Source organism: Oncorhynchus masou, chromosome 27 (genome assembly GCF_036934945.1).
Source record: "Oncorhynchus masou masou isolate Uvic2021 chromosome 27, UVic_Omas_1.1, whole genome shotgun sequence".
NCBI lineage: Eukaryota > Metazoa > Chordata > Actinopteri > Salmoniformes > Salmonidae > Oncorhynchus > Oncorhynchus masou.
The window spans coordinates 1,886,083-1,906,340 of NC_088238.1; the positions used below are offsets into that span (position 1 = coordinate 1,886,083).

The following is a 20,258-nucleotide window of genomic DNA, read 5'->3' on the forward strand; positions in this document are numbered from 1 at the left end:
TAGGATGTCTGGTAGGATGTCTAGTAGGATGTTTGGTAGGATGTCTAGTAGGATGTTTGGTAGGATGTCTGGTAGGATGTCTAGTAGGATGTCTGGTAGGATGTCTGGTAGGATGTCTAGTAGGATGTTGGGTAGGATGTTTAGTAGGTTGTCTAGTAGGATGTTTGATATGATGTCTAGTAGGCTGTTTGGTAGGATGTCTAGTAGGATGTCTAGTAGGATGTCTAGTAGGATGTCTAGTAGGATGTTTGATATGATGTGTAGTAGAATGTTTGATATGATGTCTAGCAGGATGTTTGGTAGGATGTCTAGTAGGATGTTTGGTAGGATGTCTAGTAGGATGTTTAGTAGGATGTTTGATATGATGTCTAGCAGGATGTTTGGCAGGATGTTTGGTAGGATGTTTGGTAGGATGTCTGGCACGATGTTTGGTAGGATGTTTAGTAGTATGTCTGGTATGATGTTTGGTAGGATGTCTTGTAGGATGTTTAGTAGGATGTCTGGTATGATGTTTGGTATGATATCTTGTAGGATGTTTATGAGGATGTCTGGTATGATGTTTGGTATGATGTCTTGTAGGATGTTTAGTAGGATGTCTGGTATGATGTTTGGTATGATGTCTTGTAGGATGTTTAGTAGGATGTTTGGTAGGATGTCTGGTAGGATGTCTAGTAGGATGTTTGGTAGGATGTGTAGTATGATGTCTAGTATGATGTTAGGTTTGTCTGAAGAATATATGCTTGATGTTGCAACAGTGTCAAACCACTGTCCATGTTACAGCACGTTGTGTTCACGGTCCTTTGAGCTACTAATATATTGGTCACAGGAAGTGTGCTTGAACATCCCCTTGTGTTTACCTAGTTGTTGCTTAGCAAATTGGGTCGTGTGACTGCGTGGTTGCCTGGTAATTACAGAGTAACGTATTCATAGCCAGGTTAGTTGGTAGCTGTGTTAACTGGTTACTCAGGGCTCCACACGGTGCGTCATGTTATGATACTGGAACATAGTATATTCCATAGGATTTAACTTGCTGATTACTCACTATAAAGGGTGCCCCAAATGCCACCCTTTTCCCTATTAAGTGCACTACTTTTGACACATGCCACCCCCCCCCACCTGATAATTAAGGGTTCCTAAGGAGAAAAAAGGAGAAAGGGAAAGAGAGTGTTTATGGAGAAGTTTATAGTGATGAAGAGGAAGAGGAAGGACGTGTGACATCTTTCTGAAAGAGGTCTTAGCGCCATCTATTTCTGTGAGAGAGTGCTTCTTCAACCACTACTTACTGACACATTCCCACTTGACCACTGTCAAAAATAGTGCACTAATAGGGAAAAGGGTGCCATTTGGGACAGCCTAAGAGTAGATGATGCTGGACAAATGTCAAGACAAGAGTGAGAGCTAGGCTCTGCCCCAGAAGGAAGAAAAGAGGAGAGAGAGCTAGGCTCCGCCCCAGAAGGAAGAAAAGAGGAGAGAGCTAGGCTCCGCCCCAGAAGGAAGAAAAGAGGAGAGAGAGCTAGGCTCCGCCCCAGAAGGAAGAAAAGAGGAGAGAGAGCTAGGCTCCGCCCCAGAAGGAAGAAAAGAGGAGAGAGAGCTAGGCTCCGCCCCAGAAGGAAGAAAAGAGGAGAGAGCTAGGCTCCGCCCCAGAAGGAAGAAAAGAGGAGAGAGCTAGGCTCCGCCCCAGAAGGAAGAAAAGAGGAGAGAGCTAGGCTCTGCCCCAGAAGGAAGAAAAGAGGAGAGAGAGCTAGGCTCCGCCCCAGAAGGAAGAAAAGAGAGGAGAGAGAGAGCTAGGCTCCGCCCCAGAAGGAAGAAAAGAGAGGAGAGAGAGAGCTAGGCTCCGCCCCAGAAGGAAGAAAGAGAGGAGAGAGAGAGCTAGGCTCCGCCCCAGAAGGAAGAAAAGAGAGGAGAGAGAGAGCTAGGCTCCGCCCCAGAAGGAAGAAAAGAGAGAGAATTCAGCTTCGCCCCAGAAGGAAGACAAGAAAAGAGAGAGAGAGCTCAGCTCCGCCCCAGAAGGAAGAAAAGAGAGGAGAGCTAGGCTCCGCCCCAGAAGGAAGAAAAGAGGGAGAGAGCTGAGGCTCCGCTCCCAGAAGGAAGAAAGAGGAGAGAGAGCTAGGCTCCGCCCCAGAAGGAAGAAAAGAGGAGAGAGAGCTAGGCTCCGCCCCAGAAGGAAGAAAAGAGGAGAGAGCTAGGCTCCGCCCCAGAAGGAAGAAAAGAGGAGAGAGCTAGGCTCCGCCCCAGAAGGAAGAAGAAAGGAGAGGCTCCGAGAGGAAGAGCTAGGCTCTGCCCCAGAAGGAAGAAAAGAGGAGAGAGAGAGGCTCCGCCCCAGAAGGAAGAAAAAGAGGAGAGAGAGAGCTAGGCTCCGCCCCAGAAGGAAGAAAAGAAGAGAGAGAGAGAGAGCTAGGCTCCGCCCCAGAAGGAAGAAAAGAGAGAGAGAGAGAGCTAGGCTCCGCCCCAGAAGGAAGAAAAGAGAGGAGAGAGAGAGCTAGGCTCCGCCCCAGAAGGAAGAAAAGAGAGGAGAGAGAGAGCTAGGCTCCGCCCCAGAAGGAAGAAAAGAGAAGAGTGAGAGCTAGGCTCCGCCCCAGAAGGAAGAGAAGAGAGTGAGAGCTAGGCTCCGCCCCAGAAGGAAGACAAGAGAAGAGAGTGAGAGCTAGGCTCCGCCCCAGAAGGAAGACAAGAGAAGAGAGTGAGAGCTAGGCTCCGCCCCAGAAGGAAGACAAGACAAGAGAGTGAGAGCTAGGCTCCGCCCCAGAAGGAAGACAAGTCAAGACAAGAGAAGAGAGTGAGAGCTAGGCTCCGCCCCAGAAGGAAGACAAGAGAAGAGAGTGAGAGCTAGGCTCCGCCCCAGAAGGAAGACAAGAGAAGAGAGTGAGAGCTAGGCTCCGCCCCAGAAGGAAGACAAGAGAAGAGAGTGAGAGCTAGGCTCCGCCCCAGAAGGAAGACAAGAGAAGAGAGTGAGAGCTAGGCTCCGCCCCAGAAGGAAGACATTACTAAGAATAGAAAATGCCCCCATGTGTTTCCAGCAGTCCTCCAAGACACCATGACAAGACTTCATGCTGTGTCTTTCCTGTTGAGGAGGAGGTGGTAGAGGACAGAGAGCTATGCTGTTTTGACACTGCTCCTGGTGACATTCCACCTGATTAGCTGAATGCTACAGCTCTAGGCTGGTCCCAGATCTGTTTGTGGTATCTAGCCAACTCCTATGGTCATTGTCAACCCTATCTTCAATTTTAGTTTGTTGCATCAATATTTTCTATTTGGTTTCCTGTGTGATAATCCACTTTATGTGTCCAGCATTTCTGATTGTATAGCAGAGCAATAGAAGGTTTCTAGAGCATTTTCCCTTGATAGACACTCTACCCTCTGCATGTTTCAGCATGTACTGAGAGAGAGAGAGGAATTCAGAGATCCTGAGGCCTGGAGCTTTATATGCCGTTGATAGAGATGGTCTTGACGATCAGCAGTAGGGTTAGTAGCTGCCTGTCCTGAATGTACCGTGCCAGAAGCACGACCCTGGTCTGACACCAGCACTCTGACGCCCCTCTTCCCCTGCATGGTCTTCAACACACTTTTCTTCAAACAACCAAATCCCAGCGCTCTGCCAGTAACTTCCAGCTGAGTGAAAGTGGCCCTGTCTCACAGAGCGCAATTGCATCTCTCTCTCTCTCTCTCTCTCTCTCTCTCTCTCTCTCTCTCTCGCTCGCTCGCTCGCTCGCTCGCTCTTTCTCGCTCGCTCTTTCTCTCTCGCTCTTTCTCTCTCGCTCTTTCTCTGTCTCTCTCTTTCTCACTCACTCACTCACTCACTCACTCACTCACACACTCACACACTCTCTCTCTCTCTTTCTCTCGTTCGAATCCCAGAGCCGACTAGTTGAAAAAGCTGCCGATGTGCCCGTGAGCAAGGCACTTAACCCTAATTGCTCCCGTAAGTCTCTCTGGATAAGAGCGTCTGCTAAATGACTAACATGTAAGTCTGAAAGCCCAGTGGAAATCAAACGGCTCGTTGAGAGACACTGACTAACTGACCGACCGCAGTAGGAATGCCGAGTATGCTCCTCCTGCTGTTGGAATGTGAGCCCACTCCCTCCAGCCCTCTGTTCTGCTCAGCCATCGGCAGCATCCCCAGCGACACCCTATTCCCCGTAAGGACTCGGGCCCAAAAAAACAGTGCACTACATACGGAATAGAATGCCATTTGGGAGGGAGTCGTGACGTGGCCTCCGTCCCTCTGGAGACTCGACCGCCCTGACGGCTACACCAGTGACGACTGTCTTCTTCATGGCGTGACTGTGACACCTATGTCCCGTTACACACCCGGCTGTTCGGAAATGGGGGGTCGTGTTGGAGGAAACAGTGGGCATGTTAGTGTGTGAACCCGCGGTAATCTAGCGTGATAATTTGAATTTGGCTAAAACCACACTTATGGTTTTGGCTTTGACGGGGCGGTTCATCTGGTGGTCTGCCGCTGTAGCCAACAGGGTCCGCTTCTCTGCAGCGATAGTCACTTCACATGTCGAATTACTGGGACACTTCAGAAGGATATAGATAACAGCTGTTTAACCCAACCCAACCCCACATCCTCACCCCATCCCTCTCCTCCCCCCTCCTCACCCCACCACCTCCCTATTGGTCCAGATCTGCCCTACTATAGTATCCATCTACTCTGTACTATAGTATCCATCTAATCTGTACTCTAATATTGTATTGTGACTTGGTATCCTGGACAGTCACAGAGCTCACATCTACACTGTTTCTACTCTGTACTGTATTGTGACTTGGTGTCCTGGACAGTCACAGGGCTCACATCTACTCTGTACAGTATTGTGACTTGGTATCCCGGACAGTCACAGAGCTCACATCTACTCTGTACTGTATTGTGACTTGGTGTCCTGGACAGTCACAGGGCTCACATCTACTCTGTACTGTATTGTGACTTGGTATCCTGGACAGTCACAGAGCTCACATCTACTCTGTACTGTATTGTGACTTGGTGTCCTGGACAGTCACAGAGCTCACATCTACTCTGTACTGTATTGTGACTTGGTGTCCTGGACAGTCACAGGGCTCACAGTAACAGACCAGCTAGAGCAGCAACATGGATTACATTTGGCTTGTAATCTCATTTCACTAATGTATAAAGCCCTACAACAACCACATAGAGAGACATTGCAGATGAAGACAGAGAGAATGTCAGAAGGACTAAATTGTGGAGGCATATTACCCAGAAACCCCCAGACAATATGACCAGGGTCACAATGATGTTGACTTTGAAGGTAACAAACATGATCAGGTGGATGTTATGCTGAATGACTAGACAGCTGTTAATTGGTCCTATATGTATGATGAGTAATGATCAGGTGGATGTTATACTGAATGACTAGACAGCTGTTAATTGGTCCTATATGTATGATGGGTAATGCTCATGTGGATGTTATACTGAATGAATAAACAGCTGTTAATTGGTCCTATATGTATGATGGGTAATGATCGTGACCATAATCCTAGCAGTGGCAGTCACTGTCAATGATCGTCCTTACTCAGCTGAGGGAGGACGATCATTTTTACATTTTTATTTTACAGCCTATTGGATGACTGTCATTCATATTCCATTCGCCCTGCTCAATGTAACATCAATAGGTTTAGGCTCCTACATGACACTCAGATTTTCTCTATACCCGTCATACAACCTAGCCTATGAATGACAGTTTACAAGGTAGGTGCACAGATCAAGAGAAATTTGTGACAGACAGTGACACATTCAATACAGCCTTGCACACTCCTGTCTGCATCTAGCTGATCTAGGGTGTAATCATTATTACAACAGTTGCAAACGAGAGTTTCTATTGGACAAATTCAGTTATGTTTATCCCAGTTTCGTTCTGTTTTAAGAACGCTTTTCAACAAAATCGGCTGAATAAATACACCCCTGCTCACAAGCAAACAGTTCACTTTCATAGCAGCCACGTACAAACAGCATGATCACTTTGATCGTTGTAGCGAAGAATCCTTCTCGCGTCTTTTGCGCTCTCCTCCTCTCACCTTTTCCCTTCACTTGGGGACTTCAGTGCACAACATTCAGCTGTCTGTGAGAAGGCGAAAAAACCTTTCCAAAGCCAAACCTTCATATCATAACCGCTACACACAGCCTACATCGTTGTCACCATTAATATTAGCTAACGTCATAGTCAACATAGCTACTAGAACTAACTTGTTGGTAAACCCGCTACAATCGTACAGTACAGTCAGCAAGCAGTTTAGCAGTTACACCGCCAGTAGCAATAAATTAACAAAACCAAAAGCTTAATTTGACTTGGAAGTGTTCAGTGTTGGATTGTCATAGCCAGCTAGCTAACATAGCATCCCTCTGTTATAGCCAGCTAGCTAACATGGCATCCCTCTGTTATAGCCAGCTAACTAACATAGCATCCCTCTGTTATAGCCAGCTAGCTAACATAGCATCCCTCTGTTATAGCCAGTTAGCTAACATAGCATCCCCCTGTTATAGCCAGCTAGCTAACATAGCATCCCTCTGTTATAGCCAGCTAGCTAACATAGCATCCCTCTGTTCCTAGGCCGTCATTGAAAATAAGAATTTGTTCTTAACTGACTTGCCTGGTTAAATAAAGCTTAAAAAAACTGGAAGTTGTCATAATTATAATTACTGTGCAAGTCAATGGAAGGGGGTTGAGAACCATGAGCCTCCTAGGTCCTGTGTAGCTTAGTTGTCAGAGCATTGTGCTTGTAAAACCAGGGTTATGGGTTTGATTACAACAGGTGACCAGTATGAAAATGTATGTACTCACTACTGTAAGTCGCTCTGCGTAAGAGTGACTGTTAAAATGTAAAAATATAGGCTTTGTATTGAAGTCAATGTACCCAGATGGATGGATGGAAGCTAGCTGTCGTCTGGTGCTCCCCTACAGAGTGCTGTTGAGGCTAATTTAACCTTCTTCATAACTAGGCAAGTCCTAGTTAATGTAAACCTTCATAGCAGTGTATTTTAATCAATTATTTGGTGAAGTGAATATATTTAGTATAGTTTTATCTACAAAAAAGATACCTCTTTGTTTATATGCCACTATTTAAATGTTTTATTAAATTCCCTGAGGAGGATGGTCCTCCCTTGAGGAACCTCCACTGAATGCTGGGGTCGGCTTCCTCTAGTGCATTGTATAATAAAGCTTATTGTTTGTCAGTCAGATATTATTGGTATGGAATAATGTATTGCGAAATGTCTACACTCGGCTATGTTACAGCTACTGCAATAGCTGAGCACAGTCGAGCGGTGCTCGTCTCCAAAACGAGGCTGCAACGTCATGAGAAAACGCAAAACCTCACCCAGAGAGAAGCGACAGACCGAGCGACTAGAGGCGCTAACAGATTGGAGCTACGGAGGATAACTGTAAGTACCTTATCTACACACATTTCTATTGGCTGAGATTTTGTTACTATCTGTGCCATGTTTGCGGCCGCTCCTGATAATGCGAAATAGTGGCACATGATGCCAGGTTTTTCAGGTAGAATGATCCATTATTGCAAATGAAAACGGGAGACCGGTTTCTGGGGATGCACAACACACGGTTTGCGGAAGCGCAGGTCATATGCCTAGAATATGGCGGAGCAGAGAGTGAAACAATCCAACTCATAATGTTGTCAGACAATTTTTTTGTTTGTTTTTGTCATGCATAATGCAGAACGCGGCATTCTCCGCGGGTTTGTATCCAGCGACAGTTGTCGGTGGCGCGGTTGGATAACAAAAAGAACAGCGTTTTGACCGATATCCTTCCCGTGACGGGGTTGAAGTTACAACGGAAATGGAAAAGTTATTCGATTGTCTAGAATTACACACGTTCTTTGGGACACTGGGTTCTTATCGATTATCATAACAGGACGCCTGGAATTATTCAAGCGGTTATCAAATGCGCATTTTTTTTAGATAACATTTGTAATCTATTCGTATTAGTTTTGTACCGTTTTATGCTCTGAAAGCTGCAGCTAGTTCTATATGCGTGAGATACGGGCCCCGCCTAGTTCACGAGTGAATCTGTTGATGGGGAGGGACACAACTGGGTGGTGGTTTCATCTTAGTTGAACGGAACCGAAAAGACACGGAATTGTCATATTAGCAAATACTATTCACGCTTATGAAACGTGTGGACTGTAGGCCAAGATCGACAGCATGTTAGATCCATATTTAATACTCATTTTAATAGTGAGATTTTCTTAAATCATTCATTCGAAAATATTTAGATTTCTACTCTGTGACTGCAATCAAATCAACGTTTATTTGTCGCGTACACAGATTTGGAGTTGCAACGAGATCCTAGCTCCAACAGTTCAGTAATACCTAGTAATAAAAAACAATACACACATATTCCACAAAGTGAAAAGAAAGAAATGAAAAAAATATCACAACGACCACTTGTAAAAGTAACTAACTGTTGTCTCTTATGGGAATGCATTTTGTTCTCACAGTTATAGATTATAATAAAACACCCCCTGAGTTAGAACACAGTTTGAACTACCCTGATCAACTATCAGTCATTCTGCTGTCAGTTATTGGTAAGAGGATGTGGAACCACTGTCAGGGAGAGGGGGAGGGAGAAAGAAAGAGCAAGAGAGGGAGGGAGGGAGAACTATAGGACTTTATAAAGAGCTTGTTTGTTTGTGTTTTATTTAGTTCTGACTCTTTTATGACCTCAACTCAGCTGTACCTTCTCTACTGTTCACTACTGTCTGTGTGCAGGGAAAATGTTCAATGCGTTAAATGGATTTTGTGTGTGTGTGTGTGTGTGTGTGTGTGTGTGCTAACAGTGTAATGGTTTCTAACGGTTGAATAATGTTATGACTAAGGCTTAATATTAGAAAGACCATTGTGGGGATGATCATTTTCCTATGAGGCGTCCAGAGAATATCTCTTAACCTATGGGAACATTTCCTAGTTTCCACCAGTTTCCTGTCTGTGACAGACAAGGCAGTAGTTTCCTGTATGTGTCAGACAAGGCAGTAGTTTCTTGTATGTGACAGACCAAGGCAGTAGTTTCCTGTATGTGACAGACAAGGCAGTAGTTTCTTGTATGTGACAGACCAAGGCAGTAGTTTCCTGTATGTGACAGACCAAGGCAGTAGTTTTCTGTATGTGACAGACCAAGGCAGTAGTTTTCTGTATGTGACAGACCAAGGCAGTAGTTTCCTGTATGTGACAGACCAAGGCAGTAGTTTCCTGTATGTGACAGACCAAGGCAGTAGTTTCCTGTATGTGACAGACCAAGGCAGTAGTTTCCTGTATGTGACAGACCAAGGCAGTAGTTTCCTGTATGTGACAGACCAAGGCAGTAGTTTCCTGTATGTGACAGACCAAGGCAGTAGTTTCTTGTATGTGACAGACAAGGCAGTAGTTTCTTGTATGTGACAGACCAAGGCAGTAGTTTCCTGTATGTGACAGACCAAGGCAGTAGTTTCTTGTATGTGACAGACCAAGGCAGTAGTTTCTTGTATGTGACAGACCAAGGCAGTAGTTTCTTGTATGTGACAGACCAAGGCAGTAGTTTCTTGTATGTGACAGACCAAGGCAGTAGTTTCTTGTATGTGACAGACCAAGGCAGTAGTTTCCTTTATGTGACAGACCAAGGCAGTAGTTTCCTGTATGTGACAGACCAGGGACACGGCAGTAGTTTCCTGTATGTGACAGACCAAGGCAGTAGTTTCCTGTTGTGACAGACCAGGCAGTAGTTTCCTGTATGTGACAGACCAAGGCAGTAGTTTCTTGTATGTGACAGACCAAGGCAGTAGTTTCCTGTATGTGACAGACCAAGGCAGTAGTTTCCTGTATGACAGACCCAGTAGTTTCTTGTATGTGACAGACAAGGCAGTAGTTTCTTGTATGTGACAGACCAAGGCAGTAGTTTCTTGTATGTGACAGACCAAGGCAGTAGTTTCCTGTATGTGACAGACCAAGGCAGTAGTTTCCTGTATGTGACAGACCAAGGCAGTAGTTTCCTGTATATGACAGACCAAGGCAGTAGTTTCTTGTATGTGACAGACCAAGGCAGTAGTTTCCTTTATGTGACAGACCAAGGACAAGGCAGTAGTTTCCTGTATGTGACAGACCAAGGCAGTAGTTTCCTTTATGTGACAGACCAGGGACAAGGCAGTAGTTTCCTGTATGTGACAGACCAGGGACAAGGCAGTAGTTTCTTGTATGTGACAGACCAGGGACAAGGCAGTAGTTTCCTGTATGTGACAGACCAGGGACAAGGCAGTAGTTTCCTGTATGTGACAGACCAAGGCAGTAGTTTCCTGTATGTGACAGACCAAGGCAGTAGTTTCCTGTATGTGACAGACCAAGGCAGTAGTTTCCTGTATGTGACAGACCAAGGCAGTAGTTTCCTGTATGTGACAGACCAAGGCAGTAGTTTCCTGTATGTGACAGACCAGGGACAAGGCATTAGTTTCCTGTATGTGTCAGACCAGGGACAAGGCAGTAGTTTCCTGTATGTGACAGACCAAGGCAGTAGTTTCTTGTATGTGACAGACCAAGGCAGTAGTTTCCTTTATGTGACAGACCAAGGCAGTAGTTTCCTGTATGTGACAGACCAGGGACAAGGCAGTAGTTTCCTGTATGTGACAGACCAAGGCAGTAGTTTCCTGTATGTGACAGACCAAGGCAGTAGTTTCCTGTATGTGACAGACCAAGGCAGTAGTTTCCTGTATGTGACAGACCAAGGCAGTAGTTTCCTGTATGTGACAGACCAAGGCAGTAGTTTCTTGTATGTGACAGACCAAGGCAGTAGTTTCCTGTATGTGACAGACCAAGGCAGTAGTTTCCTGTATGTGACAGACCAAGGCAGTAGTTTCTTGTATGTGACAGACAAGGCAGTAGTTTCTTGTATGTGACAGACCAAGGCAGTAGTTTCTTGTATGTGACAGACCAAGGCAGTAGTTTCCTGTATGTGACAGACCAAGGCAGTAGTTTCCTGTATGTGACAGACCAAGGCAGTAGTTTCCTGTATGTGACAGACCAAGGCAGTAGTTTCTTGTATGTGACAGACCAATAGTAGTTTCCTTTATGTGACAGACCAAGGACAAGGCAGTAGTTTCCTGTATGTGACAGACCAAGGCAGTAGTTTCCTTTATGTGACAGACCAGGGACAAGGCAGTAGTTTCCTGTATGTGACAGACCAGGGACAAGGCAGTAGTTTCTTGTATGTGACAGACCAGGGACAAGGCAGTAGTTTCCTGTATGTGACAGACCAGGGACAAGGCAGTAGTTTCCTGTATGTGACAGACCAGGGACAAGGCAGTAGTTTCCTGTATGTGACAGACCAGGGACAAGGCAGTAGTTTCCTGTATGTGACAGACCAGGGACCAGTAGTTTCCTGTATGTGACAGACCAAGGCAGTAGTTTCCTGTATGTGACAGACCAAGGCAGTAGTTTCCTGTATGTGACAGACCAAGGCAGTAGTTTCCTGTATGTGACAGACCAAGGCAGTAGTTTCCTGTATGTGACAGACCAAGGCAGTAGTTTCCTGTATGTGACAGACCAGGGACAAGGCATTAGTTTCCTTTATGTGTCAGACCAGGGACAAGGCAGTAGTTTCCTGTATGTGACAGACCAGGGACAAGGCAGTAGTTTCCTGTATGTGACAGACCAGGGACAAGGCAGTAGTTTCCTGTATGTGACAGACCAGGGACAGGGCAGTAGGGTCCTGTATGTGTCAGACCAGGGACAAGGCAGTAGTTTCTTGTATGTGACAGACCAGGGACAAGGCAGTAGTTTCCTGTATGTGACAGACCAGGGACAAGGCAGTAGTTTCCTGTATGTGACAGACCAGGGACAAGGCAGTAGTTTCCTGTATGTGACAGACCAGGGACAGGGCAGTAGGGTCCTGTATGTGTCAGACCAGGGACAAGGCAGTAGTTTCCTGTATGTGACAGACCAGGGACAGGGCAGTAGGGTCCTGTATGTGTCAGACCAGGGACAAGGCAGTAGTTTCCTGTATGTGACAGACCAAGGACAAGGCAGTAGTTTCCTGTATGTGACAGACCAAGGCAGTAGTTTCCTCTATGTGTCAGACCAGGGACAAGGCAGTAGTTTCCTGTATGTGACAGACCAGGGACAAGGCAGTAGTTTCCTGTATGTGACAGACCAGGGACAGGGCAGTAGGGTCCTGTATGTGTCAGACCAGGGACAAGGCAGTAGTTTCTTGTATGTGACAGACCAGGGACAAGGCAGTAGTTTCCTGTATGTGACAGACCAGGGACAGGGCAGTAGGGTCCTGTATGTGTCAGACCAGGGACAAGGCAGTAGTTTCCTGTATGTGACAGACCAGGGACAAGGCAGTAGTTTCCTGTATGTGACAGACCAGGGACAAGGCAGTAGTTTCTTGTATGTGACAGACCAAGGCAGTAGTTTCCTGTATGTGACAGACCAAGGCAGTAGTTTCCTGTATGTGACAGACCAAGGCAGTAGTTTCCTTTATGTGACAGACCAAGGACAAGGCAGTAGTTTCCTGTATGTGACAGACCAAGGCAGTAGTTTCCTTTATGTGACAGACCAGGGACAGGGCAGTAGTTTCTTGTATGTGACAGACCAAGGCAGTAGTTTCCTGTATGTGTCAGACCAGGGACAAGGCAGTAGTTTCTTGTATGTGACAGACCAAGGCAGTAGTTTCCTGTATGTGACAGACCAGGGACAAGGCAGTAGTTTCCTGTATGTGACAGACCAGGGACAAGGCAGTAGTTTCCTGTATGTGACAGACCAGGGACAAGGCAGTAGTTTCCTGTATGTGACAGACCAGGGACAAGGCAGTAGTTTCCTGTATGTGACAGACCAAGGCAGTAGTTTCCTGTATGTGACAGACCAGGGACAAGGCAGTAGTTTCCTGTATGTGACAGACCAGGGACAAGGCAGTAGTTTCCTGTATGTGACAGACCAAGGCAGTAGTTTCCTGTATGTGACAGACCAAGGCAGTAGTTTCCTGTATGTGACAGACCAAGGCAGTAGTTTCTTGTATGTGACAGACCAAGGCAGTAGTTTCCTGTATGTGACAGACCAAGGCAGTAGTTTCCTGTATGTGACAGACCAGGGACAGGGCAGTAGGGTCCTGTATGTGTCAGACCAGGGACAAGGCAGTAGTTTCCTGTATGTGACAGACCAGGGACAAGGCAGTAGTTTCCTGTATGTGACAGACCAGGGACAAGGCAGTAGTTTCTTGTATGTGACAGACCAAGGCAGTAGTTTCCTGTATGTGACAGACCAAGGCAGTAGTTTCCTGTATGTGACAGACCAAGGCAGTAGTTTCCTGTATGTGACAGACCAAGGCAGTAGTTTCCTTTATGTGACAGACCAAGGACAAGGCAGTAGTTTCCTGTATGTGACAGACCAAGGCAGTAGTTTCCTTTATGTGACAGACCAGGGACAGGGCAGTAGTTTCTTGTATGTGACAGACCAAGGCAGTAGTTTCCTGTATGTGTCAGACCAGGGACAAGGCAGTAGTTTCTTGTATGTGACAGACCAAGGCAGTAGTTTCCTGTATGTGACAGACCAGGGACAAGGCAGTAGTTTCCTGTATGTGACAGACCAGGGACAAGGCAGTAGTTTCCTGTATGTGACAGACCAGGGACAAGGCAGTAGTTTCCTGTATGTGACAGACCAGGGACAAGGCAGTAGTTTCCTGTATGTGACAGACCAAGGCAGTAGTTTCCTGTATGTGACAGACCAGGGACAAGGCAGTAGTTTCCTGTATGTGACAGACCAGGGACAAGGCAGTAGTTTCCTGTATGTGACAGACCGAGGCAGTAGTTTCCTGTATGTGACAGACCAAGGCAGTAGTTTCCTGTATGTGACAGACCAAGGCAGTAGTTTCTTGTATGTGACAGACCAAGGCAGTAGTTTCTTGTATGTGACAGACCAAGGCAGTAGTTTCCTGTATGTGACAGACCAGGGACAAGGCAGTAGTTTCCTGTATGTGACAGACCAAGGCAGTAGTTTCTTGTATGTGACAGACCAAGGCAGTAGTTTCTTGTATGTGACAGACCAAGGCAGTAGTTTCCTGTATGTGACAGACCAGGGACAAGGCAGTAGTTTCCTGTATGTGACAGACCAAGGCAGTAGTTTCTTGTATGTGACAGACCAAGGCAGTAGTTTCCTGTATGTGTCAGACCAGGGACAAGGCAGTAGTTTTTTGTATGTGACAGACCAAGGCAGTAGTTTCTTGTATGTGACAGACCAAGGCAGTAGTTTCCTGTATGTGACAGACCAAGGCAGTATTTTCTTGTATGTGACAGACCACGGCAGTAGTTTCCTGTATGTGACAGACCAAGGCAGTAGTTTCTTGTATGTGACAGACCAAGGCAGTAGTTTCCTGTATGTGACAGACCAAGGCAGTAGTTTCCTGTATGTGACAGACCAAGGCAGTAGATTCTTGTATGTGACAGACCAAGGCAGTAGTTTCTTGTATGTGACAGACCAAGGCAGTAGTTTCCTGTATGTGACAGACCAGGGACAAGGCAGTAGTTTCCTGTATGTGACAGACCAAGGCAGTAGTTTCTTGTATGTGACAGACCAAGGCAGTAGTTTCTTGTATGTGACAGACCAAGGCAGTAGTTTCCTGTATGTGACAGACCAGGGACAAGGCAGTAGTTTTTTGTATGTGACAGACCAAGGCAGTAGTTTCTTGTATGTGACAGACCAAGGCAGTAGTTTCCTGTATGTGACAGACCAAGGCAGTATTTTCTTGTATGTGACAGACCACGGCAGTAGTTTCCTGTATGTGACAGACCAAGGCAGTAGTTTCTTGTATGTGACAGACCAAGGCAGTAGTTTCCTGTATGTGACAGACCAAGGCAGTATTTTCTTGTATGTGACAGACCAAGGCAGTAGTTTCCTGTATGTGACAGACCAAGGCAGTAGTTTCCTGTATGTGACAGACCAAGGCAGTAGTTTCCTGTATGTGACAGACCAAGGCATTAGTTTCCTGTATGTGACAGACCAAGGCAGTAGTTTCCTGTATGTGACAGACCAAGGCAGTAGTTTCCTGTATGTGACAGACCAAGGCAGTAGTTTCCTGTATGTGACAGACCAAGGCATTAGTTTCCTGTATGTGACAGACCAAGGCATTAGTTTCCTGTATGTGACAGACCAGGGACAAGGCAGTAGTTTCCTGTATGTGACAGACCAAGGCATTAGTTTCCTGTATGTGACAGACCGGGGACAAGGCAGTGGCACCAGTGGTCAGATAGAATATATTCTATGTTGTTGTGCTGTGGACCCTTGTTTCAGGCTAAGTCCCAAATGGAACTCCAACCCTATTCCCTATATAGTGCACAACTTTTGACCAAGGACCGTAAGGCTCTGTTTCAAAAGTACCAGGGCACAGCAACAGACCAGTGGTCCACTATATAGGGAATAAGGTCCCATTTGCCAAGGAACACTTGTTTCAGTGTGTATCCCACATAGAACCCGATTCCATATCCAAATAGAACCCCATTCCATATCCAAATAGAACCCCATTCCATATCCAAATAGAACCCCATTCCATATCCAAATAGAACCCCATTCCATATCCAAATAGAACCCCATTCCATATCCAAATAGAGCCCTATTCCATATCCAAATAGAGCCCCATTCCATATCCAAATAGAATCCCATTCCATATCCAAATAGAATCCCATTCCATATCCAAATAGAACCCCATTCCATATCCAAATAGAACCCCATTCCATATCATACCACACTACTTTTGACCAGGGACCATACACTATCGAGGTAATAGGTTGCCATGCAGTCAGACAAGCCCCTGGTTCCGTTCCAGGTTCCGTTTGTTGTGATAGACAGCCAGGCTGATGTGCTCTGCCATTTTTCCAGCTGATTAACTTGAAGCCTCAAGTGGTGCTATCAGACAGTGGTGCTATCGGACAGTGGTGCTATCGGACAGTGGTGCTATCGGACAGTGGTGCTATCGGACAGTGGTGCTATCAGATAGGTGCATCTCCCTACCAAGATGTGTGTTGTCATGTGTTGCTGCCATGCTGTGTTGTCATGTGTTGCTGCCATGCTGTGTTGTCATGTGTTGCTGCCATGCTGTGTTGTCATGTGTTGCTGCCATGCTGTGTTGTTGTCTTAGGCCTGTCTTTATTTAGTGTTGTGTTGTATCTCCTGTCGTGATGTGTGTCATGTGTTGCTGCCATGCTGTGTTGTCATGTGTTGCTGCCATGCTGTGTTGTCATGTGTTGCTGTGTTGTTATGTGTTGCTGCAATGCTGTGTTGTTGTCTTAGGCATGTCTTTATTTAGTGTTGTGTTGTATCTCCTGTCGTGATGTGTTGTCATGTGTTGCTGCCATGCTGTGTTGTCATGTGTTGCTGCCATGCTGTGTTGTTGTCTTAGCCCTGTCTTTATTTAGTGTTGTGTTGTATCTCTTGTCGTGCTGTGTTGTCATGTGTTGCTGCCATGCTGTGTTGTCATGTGTTGCTGCCATGCTGTGTTGTCATGTGTTGCTGCCATGCTGTGTTGTTGTCTTAGCCCTGTCTTTATGTAGTGTTGTATCTCCTGTTGTGATGTGTTGTCATGTGTTGCTGCCATGCTGTGTTGTCATGTGTTGCTGCCATGCTGTGTTGTCATGTGTTGCTGCCATGCTGTGTTGTCATGTGTTGCTGCCATGCTGTGTTGTTGTCTTAGCCCTGTCTTTATGTAGTGTTGTATCTCCTGTCGTGATGTGTTGTCATGTGTTGCTGCCATGCTGTGTTGTTGTCTTAGCCCTGTCTTTATGTAGTGTTGTATCTCCTGTCGTGATGTGTGTCATGTGTTGCTGCCATGCTGTGTTGTTGTCTTAGCCCTGTCTTTAAGTAGTGTTGTATCTCCTGTCGTGATGTGTGTCATGTCCTATATTTCTAGTGTTGTCATGTGTTGCTGCCATGCTGTGTTGTCTTAGCCCTGTCTTTATGTAGTGTTGTATCTCCTGTCGTGATGTGTGTCATGTGTTGCTGCCATGCTGTGTTGTCTTAGCCCTGTCTTTATGTAGTGTTGTATCTCCTGTCGTGATGTGTGTCATGTCCTATATTTATAGTGTTGTCATGTGTTGCTGCCATGCTGTGTTGTCTTAGCCCTGTCTTTATGTAGTGTTGTATCTCCTGTCGTGATGTGTTCTCTTAGCCCTGTCTTTATGTAGTGTTGTATCTCCTGTCGTGATGTGTTGTCTTAGCCCTGTCTTTATGTAGTGTTGTATCTCTTGTCGTGATGTGTGTCATGTGTTGCTGCCATGCTGTGTTGTCTTAGGCCTGTCTTTATGTAGTGTTGTATCTCCTGTCGTGATGTGTGTCATGTGTTGCTGCCATGCTGTGTTGTCTTAGCCCTGTCTTTATGTAGTGTTGTATCTCCTGTCGTGATGTGTGTCATGTGTTGCTGCCATGCTGTGTTGTCTTAGCCCTGTCTTTATGTAGTGTTGTATCTCCTGTCGTGATGTGTGTCATGTGTTGCTGCCATGCTGTTGTTGTCTTAGCCCTGTCTTTATGTAGTGTTGTATCTCCTGTCGTGATGTGTGTCATGTGTTGCTGCCATGCTGTGTTGTCTTAGCCCTGTCTTTATGTAGTGTTGTATCTCCTGTCGTGATGTGTGTCATGTGTTGCTGCCATGCTGTGTTGTCTTAGCCCTGTCTTTATGTAGTGTTGTGTCTCCTGTCGTGATGTGTGTCATGTGTTGCTGCCATGCTGTGTTGTCTTAGGCCTGTCTTTATGTAGTGTTGTATCTCCTGTCGTGATGTGTGTCATGTGTTGCTGCCATGCTGTGTTGTCTTAGCCCTGTCTTTATGTAGTGTTGTATCTCCTGTCGTGATGTGTGTCATGTGTTGCTGCCATGCTGTGTTGTCTTAGCCCTGTCTTTATGTAGTGTTGTATCTCCTGTCGTGATGTGTGTCATGTGTTGCTGCCATGCTGTGTTGTCTTAGCCCTGTCTTTATGTAGTGTTGTATCTCCTGTCGTGATGTGTTGTCTTAATGTAGTGTTGTATCTCCTGTCGTGATGTGTGTCATGTGTTGCTGCCATGCTGTGTTGTCTTAGCCCTGTCTTTATGTAGTGTTGTATCTCCTGTCGTGATGTGTTGTCTTAGCCCTGTCTTTATGTAGTGTTGTATCTCCTGTCGTGATGTGTGTCATGTGTTGCTGCCATGCTGTGTTGTCTTAGCCCTGTCTTTATGTAGTGTTGTATCTCCTGTCGTGATGTGTGTCATGTGTTGCTGCCATGCTGTGTTGTCTTAGCCCTGTCTTTATGTAGTGTTGTATCTCCTGTCGTGATGTGTGTCATGTGTTGCTGCCATGCTGTGTTGTCTTAGGCCTGTCTTTATGTAGTGTTGTATCTCCTGTCGTGATGTGTGTCATGTGTTGCTGCCATGCTGTGTTGTCTTAGCCCTGTCTTTATGTAGTGTTGTATCTCCTGTCGTGATGTGTGTCATGTGTTGCTGCCATGCTGTGTTGTCATGTGTTGCTGCCATGCTGTGTTGTCTTAGCCCTGTCTTTATGTAGTGTTGTATCTCCTGTCGTGATGTGTGTCATGTGTTGCTGCCATGCTGTGTTGTCATGTGTTGCTGCCATGCTGTGTTGTCTTAGCCCTGTCTTTATGTAGTGTTGTATCTCCTGTCGTGATGTGTGTCATGTGTTGCTGCCATGCTGTGTTGTCTTAGCCCTGTCTTTATGTAGTGTTGTATCTCCTGTCGTGATGTGTTGTCTTAGCCCTGTCTTTATGTAGTGTTGTATCTCCTGTCGTGATGTGTGTCATGTGTTGCTGCCATGCTGTGTTGTCTTAGCCCTGTCTTTATGTAGTGTTGTATCTCCTGTCGTGATGTGTGTCATGTGTTGCTGCCATGCTGTGTTGTCTTAGCCCTGTCTTTATGTAGTGTTGTATCTCCTGTCGTGATGTGTGTCATGTGTTGCTGCCATGCTGTGTTGTCTTAGGCCTGTCTTTATGTAGTGTTGTATCTCCTGTCGTGATGTGTGTCATGTGTTGCTGCCATGCTGTGTTGTCTTAGCCCTGTCTTTATGTAGTGTTGTATCTCCTGTCGTGATGTGTGTCATGTGTTGCTGCCATGCTGTGTTGTCATGTGTTGCTGCCATGCTGTGTTGTCTTAGCCCTGTCTTTATGTAGTGTTGTATCTCCTGTCGTGATGTGTGTCATGTGTTGCTGCCATGCTGTGTTGTCTTAGCCCTGTCTTTATGTAGTGTTGTATCTCCTGTCGTGATGTGTGTCATGTCCTATATTTATAGTGTTGTCATGTGTTGCTGCCATGCTGTGTTGTCTTAGCCCTGTCTTTATGTAGTGTTGTGTCTCCTGCCGTGATGTGTGTCATGTGTTGCTGCCATGCTGTGTTGTCTTAGCCCTGTCTTTATGTAGTGTTGTATCTCCTGTCGTGATGTGTGTCATGTGTTGCTGCCATGCTGTGTTGTCTTAGCCCTGTCTTTATGTAGTGTTGTGTCTCCTGTCGTGATGTGTGTCATGTCCTATATTTATAGTGTTGTCATGTGTTGCTGCCATGCTGTGTTGTCTTAGCCCTGTCTTTATGTAGTGTTGTGTCTCCTGTCGTGATGTGTTGTCATGTGTTGCTGCCATGCTGTGTTGTCTTAGCCCTGTCTTTATGTAGTGTTGGGTCTCCTGTCGTGATGTGTGTCATGTCCTATATTTATTGTGTTGTCATGTGTTGCTGCCATGCTGTGTTGTCTTAGCCCTGTCTTTATGTAGTGTTGTATCTCCTGTCGTGATGTGTGTCATGTGTTGCTGCCATGCTGTGTTGTCTTAGCCCTGTCTTTATGTAGTGTTGTGTCTCCTGTCGTGATGTGTGTCATGTGTTGCTGCCATGCTGTGTTGTCTTAGCCCTGTCTTTATGTAGTGTTGTATCTCCTGTCGTGATGTGTTGTCATGTGTTGCTGCCATGCTGTGTTGTCTTAGCCCTGTCTTTATGTAGTGTTGTATCTCCTGTCGTGATGTGTGTCATGTCCTATATTTATAGTGTTGTCATGTGTTGCTGCCATGCTGTGTTGTCTTAGCCCTGTCTTTATGTAGTGTTGTATCTCCTGTCGTGATGTGTGTCATGTCCTATATTTATAGTGTTGGTCCACGTCCCCACAGAAGTCCTTTTTGTCTTTTGGGAGGCCGTCATTGTAAATAACAATTTGTTCTTTAACTGACTTGCCTAGTTAAAATAAAGGTTAAAAAGGCCTAGGTTAAAATACAAATGAACATATTACCTCCAATTACCTTGACTAACCTGTACCCCCCC

At 45.9% G+C, this 20,258-nt stretch overlaps 1 protein-coding gene across 1 annotated transcript in view; it reads left to right on the forward strand.

Annotated features, from left to right (window-relative positions):
• The first annotated feature begins 7,289 nt into the window (after window positions 1-7,289).
• Window positions 7,290-20,258, forward strand: part of LOC135515552 (ras-related protein Rap-1b) — a 131,642-nt gene continuing 118,673 nt past the window's right edge. The window contains exon 1 of the mRNA XM_064939173.1: window positions 7,290-7,396. The gene's annotated coding sequence lies outside the window, so the exon portion shown is untranslated. The remainder of the gene's footprint in view (window positions 7,397-20,258) is intronic.